Raw genomic sequence first — 6,000 nt, 5'->3', positions numbered from 1 at the left:
TGCAAACTCAGTTCTTTGCGTTCATTTCATTCTTGTCTTCATTCCGCGCATACTTCACATCGCTGTTAGATACGCGGAATTGTCGCGCTCTTGCGCTCGCACGAGAAGGAAAAACGCGACCAGCTGGAAATAAATCCGTGCGTGTGCCCGATCCTATCGCGAGCTTCACGCGCGTTTGAAAGACTGAGGTAAGTTTGCGCTTTATACGAAGTTGTCAGCAGCGTTAAGTTATAGCGGCTATTTAGGGTTCATGTAACATAGTTTAAAATGATAAAAATATACATTTCTTTTTCATACTAGTTCTTTTAATGCTGTATGAAATGTATTACGTATTGAGGCCAGAGATTGACACTAGCAAGGTCTAACTTACTAACGTTAGACTAAAAGCGGTCTTTTTCCCAGTTTTTAAAAGTGACACGAGCGTAATAATCTTCTTTTGGAAAAGCGAAAGAAAACGAAAAATCACATCTTCGTTCTTCAACTCATATTTGTGTCAAAATAGGCTATTCTGTAATAAGATTAATGTATATTTGTTTGTAGATTGTACAAACACCAGCAGAGATTTTCATCACTTGTGGATTTTCCTGCGATCCGTGCCAGCTGCTTCACCACAATCTCGCTAACTGTAAGTCACTAGTCATATTTACTTGAATATTTTATTAGCACGAGTCATGCCTGTAATGTTCTGATTCATGTTTGTAATACGACTGAATCAGTGTTATTGATTTACTTGACCTCACTGACTTATGTACCGGCGGTTGTTTAGTTTCATGATGTGGTTGACATCATATTCTCTTAGGTGCTTTCTTAAGAAACCAGTTTCCAGTTTTGTGTACATAAATAAAGGATTAGGGAGAAAGTCCATGGTCCAGCCCCTGTTAATAATTAATCTCTATGTTTGAAAGCGACTAAAATTAGTCTCTTAACTAGTAAATTGTGTTTTTGTGCAGCATAAGTGTTTTTTAACGGTCAAATCTAATATTATAGGACTCTTTGTATCACATTCTTTCATATTTACGCACGATTATTTATGTGTTTTATTTTATTTTAAGATCAGCCATACAATCCTGCTAAGTGGTTTACGTGACAGCGAAGTTATTAAAAAAATTCAGTTTACACTTTATTTGCTTCTTACAGTTTAATTAGAATTTAAACACGTGTGTATCTCGCGTATACTTTGAGTTATATTACTTGTAGGGCGAAGTCATTGGGTTTTTGTCGTTTGTTGTCCCCCCAAGCAGTATGTGACAGGAGTTTGTTGTCTCAGGGGAGGTCGCTCCCCCACGCCATTGTATTGTTGTTTTGACTTTGCCTTTCTATTTAACTTATGTAAACAAAGTAGCTGCACTCTTTTGAAATTGAAATACTATGTCTTTTAGATGCCCACCACATGGAAAAATACTCTAGGATAGGCTACTTTACTTAAAGTATACCACAGTATTTGTTTCAGTTTATCAGTTTACCACAGTTAATGCTGCAACATACTAGAGTATACTATAGTAATTATACTGTACTATAGTATTATTGCTTAAAAATACAGCAGTGTACATACAATTACTATTGTATGTATTATAGTACACTATAGTATTTTTAATTAAAACGTCATTAAGTAAAACTTAATGAATAAACATGTAGTTTTCTTTTCTTTGCTGCATTTTCTTATTTAATAATATTAATCATATTTTTTTAAATAATATAAACTTTGTCAGGGAAGTAGAATAAAAAACAATGTGGCAAAATCACTAAACACAGCTTCCTCCGGGAGCACAGAATTGTGGGAAAATGGGGGAAGGGCCCTTCATTGTTCCTGCTGTTATTGAAGCAGGGGCTCGCCTGAATTACTCCACAAACAGTCCCGCTCACATGCTGACATCTGGTTTGCCACTTAAGCGCACCTGTAGGCTGAAAGATGCTAAACTGTGTATTCATTCTGCTGCTCAGCTAATTCAGAGGAACAACCATTTGTTTGACTGTTGCTGCCACTCACCGTCTAGCCAGACCTATTGTTATGCCAGCAACAGGCGATAGCGGTGGAGGCACCATATGGCTCGTGTGTGCTTCGATGTTATCTGGTAATTTAGCTTATCAACACCATTATGTTGTATTTTGTCCTGTTCTCTTGTCTTTTTATGCAAAGAGGGCGACTGAGTAAGTTAAGTTGTCAGAGAGGTAGTAGAGAAAGTACACAGAATTAATGTTTTCATAGTTTTTGAACTAAATTAAAATTTTTTCTTTTTTTACTTTTTAATTTTATAAATCTTCAAAAGCACATAGACAAGAATATACTAATATGATCTGGAATAATAAAAAGCAAAAAAGCAACATATATATATATATATATATATATATATATATATATATATATATATATATATATATATATATATATATATATATATATATATTCAGGTAATATTCAAATGAATAAATATTTATAAATATTTTATACGATTTCTTTTTTTGTATTTTTATCTATGGTATCCATTGGTTCATAGCATTTTGTAACCTCCATGATGTTATAAGTTATAAATAAAATGTAAATAAAAAAGACAAATTTATAATTAAAATAAGTTGTTTTTTTGAAAAAAAAGGGAACAATATTTTGCTAAATGTCCTTGCAGAGTATTTCTGAATGACTCTTTTTGATGAAGCGCACAGATGTTTTATTCACACGACACGTACACTGTGAGTATTTCAGCAACAGGTGTTGAGGATCTGCTCCGTAAGAAGTGATGACATGCATACTACGTGCTGATCGTAAAAGAGATTTGCAATGCAGATTGTGATTTTTCTTGCATTTTCCACTACCTGATTAACTATACCGACCAAAATAACAATGTTGTCCTTGTAAGACACATATGTTCATTCTCTCGTCCATGCACAGTCACAAGTCCTGTGTGCTTACTGGAAGGGGGGGTGGGAAGTATAAAAGAAACCCGAAAACATTTGTCGGAGCAAAACGCGGGAGGGAAGCCTGAAGTGGCGACAAAAGAAAATTCATATGTAATGAAATTTGGGTTGAGAGTTTGTCAGTTCAACAATAGCTCAGTGGGACCGTGTGTATCAGGGGCACTGGTGGCCGGCTTTGTTCGGGGAACACAGGAACAATAGGGTGTCCTCAGTGGCCTGGGGCAGCAGGAGGCCCACGCCGTGCCCTGAGGTAAACTCTGTGGTCACAAAAGGACCGCTCTCTCCGCACAGCCCACCACTCGACGAGACCAAAGACAGCCAGGGAGTGTGTGATAGACCCTGACTGGAGCTGTGCCACTGACGTCAACAGTCTGCTAGTGGCTGATTACTGGCCAGCCTTTTAGCATAGCTTGTTAATGTGGGTGTTCTTGACTTGACTTATGAAACTGTTTTTTTTTTTTTTTTAAATTCAAAGTAAATGCAGTGAATTGAAAGTAAAACAAGGAAGGAAAGAATTTTTACTTTGTAAGTAGTTTTTAATGATAGATGTTTAAATTGATGACACGATGTCAGATCATTGGACTGTTGCCAAAAATGTTTTAGCAAAATCTGCTTCCACCCCAGTGTTGTTGGGTTTAGGGGTGGGGATTTTAAAAAATCATACATACATGCTTTAAAAATCAGCTTTATGTGATAACTACCATCACAAGCTCAAAGCAATTTGTATTTAATTTCCAAGGCAGCTAATTCGTATCAATTTGTATGCTGGCATTCGTACATTTTAGTGAGATCTGGGCCCTCATTTATAAAATGCTGCGTAAAAAACATCCTACATTTGATCTTACGATCATTTATCAAAAATGCATAAGTGTGATTCATAAACCTTTCAAATCTATAAATTGCAAATTAACTTGAACTTGTGCGCGCAGCCGAGCAGTTTCAGATCTCCGCCTTTAAACAATGGCTAATTAATGTCATATATATATATATATATATATATATATATATATAAAAGAGCGCTTGTCAATGTTTAAACCCAATTTCGAGCAGCAAGAATGGCTTATACTTCCAAAAATCTGCAGCAATCAGACAAGCAAAAGTGTGTACGTCTGCTCAAACCCTGACGTGGCGCTAAGCACTTTTCCATGTCAAATATGGACCTTTCCGTGGATTTTTGCGTACACACACTTTACTATCAAATCTGTGCATACACACGCTTTATAAATGAGGCCCCTGCTTTCACCTCATTGACATGGGGTTTAGGGGTGGGGCTTCATTAATGTTTTTTTTTAAATTATCATACATTTTTGTACAATTTACATTGTATGAATTCATACGAATCAGCCACCTCGTACAACCCCAAACCAGAAAAAGTTGGGACACTGTCGAAATTGTGAGTAAAAAAAGGAATGGAATAATTTACTAATCTCATAAACTTACATTTTATTTACAATAGAATATAAATAACATATTAAATGTTGAAAGTGAGATATTTTGAAATGTCATGCCAAATATTGGCTCATTTTGGATTTCTTGAGAGCTACACATTCCAAAAAAAGTTGGGACAGGTAGCAATAAGAGGCCAGAAAATTTAAATGTACATATAAGGAACAGCTTAAGGACTAATTTGCAACTTATAAGGTTAATTGGCAACATGATTAGGTGTAAAAAAGCCTGTCAGAGTGGCAGTGTCTTTCAGAAGTCAAGATGGGCAGAGAATCACCAATTCCCCTGCGGTGAAAAATAGTTTTCTGAGTTTCTCAGAGAAAAATTGCAAAGAGTTTGAAGTTATCATCATCTACAGTGCATAATATCATCTAAAGATTCAGAGAATCTGGAACAATCTCTGTGCGTAAGGGTCAAGGCTGGAAAACCATACTGGAAGCCCGTGATCTTCGGGCGCTTAGACAGCACTGCATCACATACAGAAATGGTACTGTAATGGAAATCATAGCATGGCCTCTGGAATACTTCCAGAAAACATTGTCGGTGAACACAATCCACCGTGTCATTCGCCATTGCCAGCTAAAACTCTATAGGTCAAACAAGAAGCCATATCTATACATGATCCAGAAGCACAGGCGTTTTCTCTGGGCCAAGGCTCATTTAAAATGGACTTTGGCAAAGTGGAAAACTGTTCTTTTTGGAAAACTGGGACACTATTTCATCCGGACTAAAGAGGACAATGACAACCCAAGTTATTATTAGCGCTCATTTCAGAAACCTGCATCTCTGATGGTTTGGGGTTGCATGAGTGTGTGTGGCATGGGCAGCTTACACATCTGGAAAGGCACCATCAATGCTGAAAGGTTTATCCAAGTTCTAGATCCAAATGATCCCATTCAGACATCGTCTCTTTCAGGGAAGACCTTGCATTTTCCAACATGACAATGCCAGACCACTTACTGCATCAATTACAACATCATGACTGCATAGAAGAAGGATCTGAGTACTGAAATGGCCAGCCTGCAGTCCAGATCTGTCATCCACAGAAAACATTCAGCGCATCATAAAGAGGAAGATGCGACAAAGAAGACCTAAGACAGTTGAGCAACTAGAAGCCTGTTTTAGACAAGAATGGGACAACATTCCCATTCCTAAACATTGGCCTCCTCCAGCTGTTCCTTTATATGTACATTTAAATTTTTCTGCCTCTCATTGCTACCTGGCCCAACTTTTTTTGGAATGTGTAGCTCTCATGAAATTCAAAATGAGCCAATATTTGGCATGGCATTTCAAAATGTCTCACTTTCAACATTTGATATGTTATCTATATTCTATTGTGAATAAAATATAAGTTTATGAGATTTGTAAATTATTCCATTCCTTTTTTACTCACAATTTCTACAGTGTCCCAACTTTTTCTGATTTGGGGTTGTAAAATAGTTAATAATTCCCATGAGATATAAAACTGGTTATAAATGATGCGATTTCCTTTATGTAGGCAATGTTTCATCTTTATATGTGTTATTTGTAGATTTTCTGTAGACTTTAATGTTCCCTTAGCTCAGTGGAGATGCCACAAAAACAGCTTAAAGAGTTAAAATCAGTTTCTAAATGAGTCAGTTCCTGATACAAACACAAAGCTTT

At 36.5% G+C, this 6,000-nt stretch overlaps 1 protein-coding gene across 1 annotated transcript in view; it reads left to right on the top strand.

Moving 5' to 3' along the window:
• tead1a (TEA domain family member 1a) overlaps positions 1–6,000 on the top strand; it is a 46,110-nt gene continuing 40,110 nt past the window's right edge. Inside the window, exons 1-2 of the mRNA XM_065273539.2 lie at positions 1–188; positions 541–625. The gene's annotated coding sequence lies outside the window, so the exon portion shown is untranslated. The remainder of the gene's footprint in view (positions 189–540; positions 626–6,000) is intronic.

The sequence above is a fragment of the Paramisgurnus dabryanus genome, chromosome 23 (assembly GCF_030506205.2).
Source record: "Paramisgurnus dabryanus chromosome 23, PD_genome_1.1, whole genome shotgun sequence".
Taxonomy (NCBI): Eukaryota; Metazoa; Chordata; class Actinopteri; order Cypriniformes; family Cobitidae; genus Paramisgurnus; species Paramisgurnus dabryanus.
Note: the sequence above shows the minus strand (reverse complement) of the source record. Positions and strands in the feature narration are given on the sequence as shown.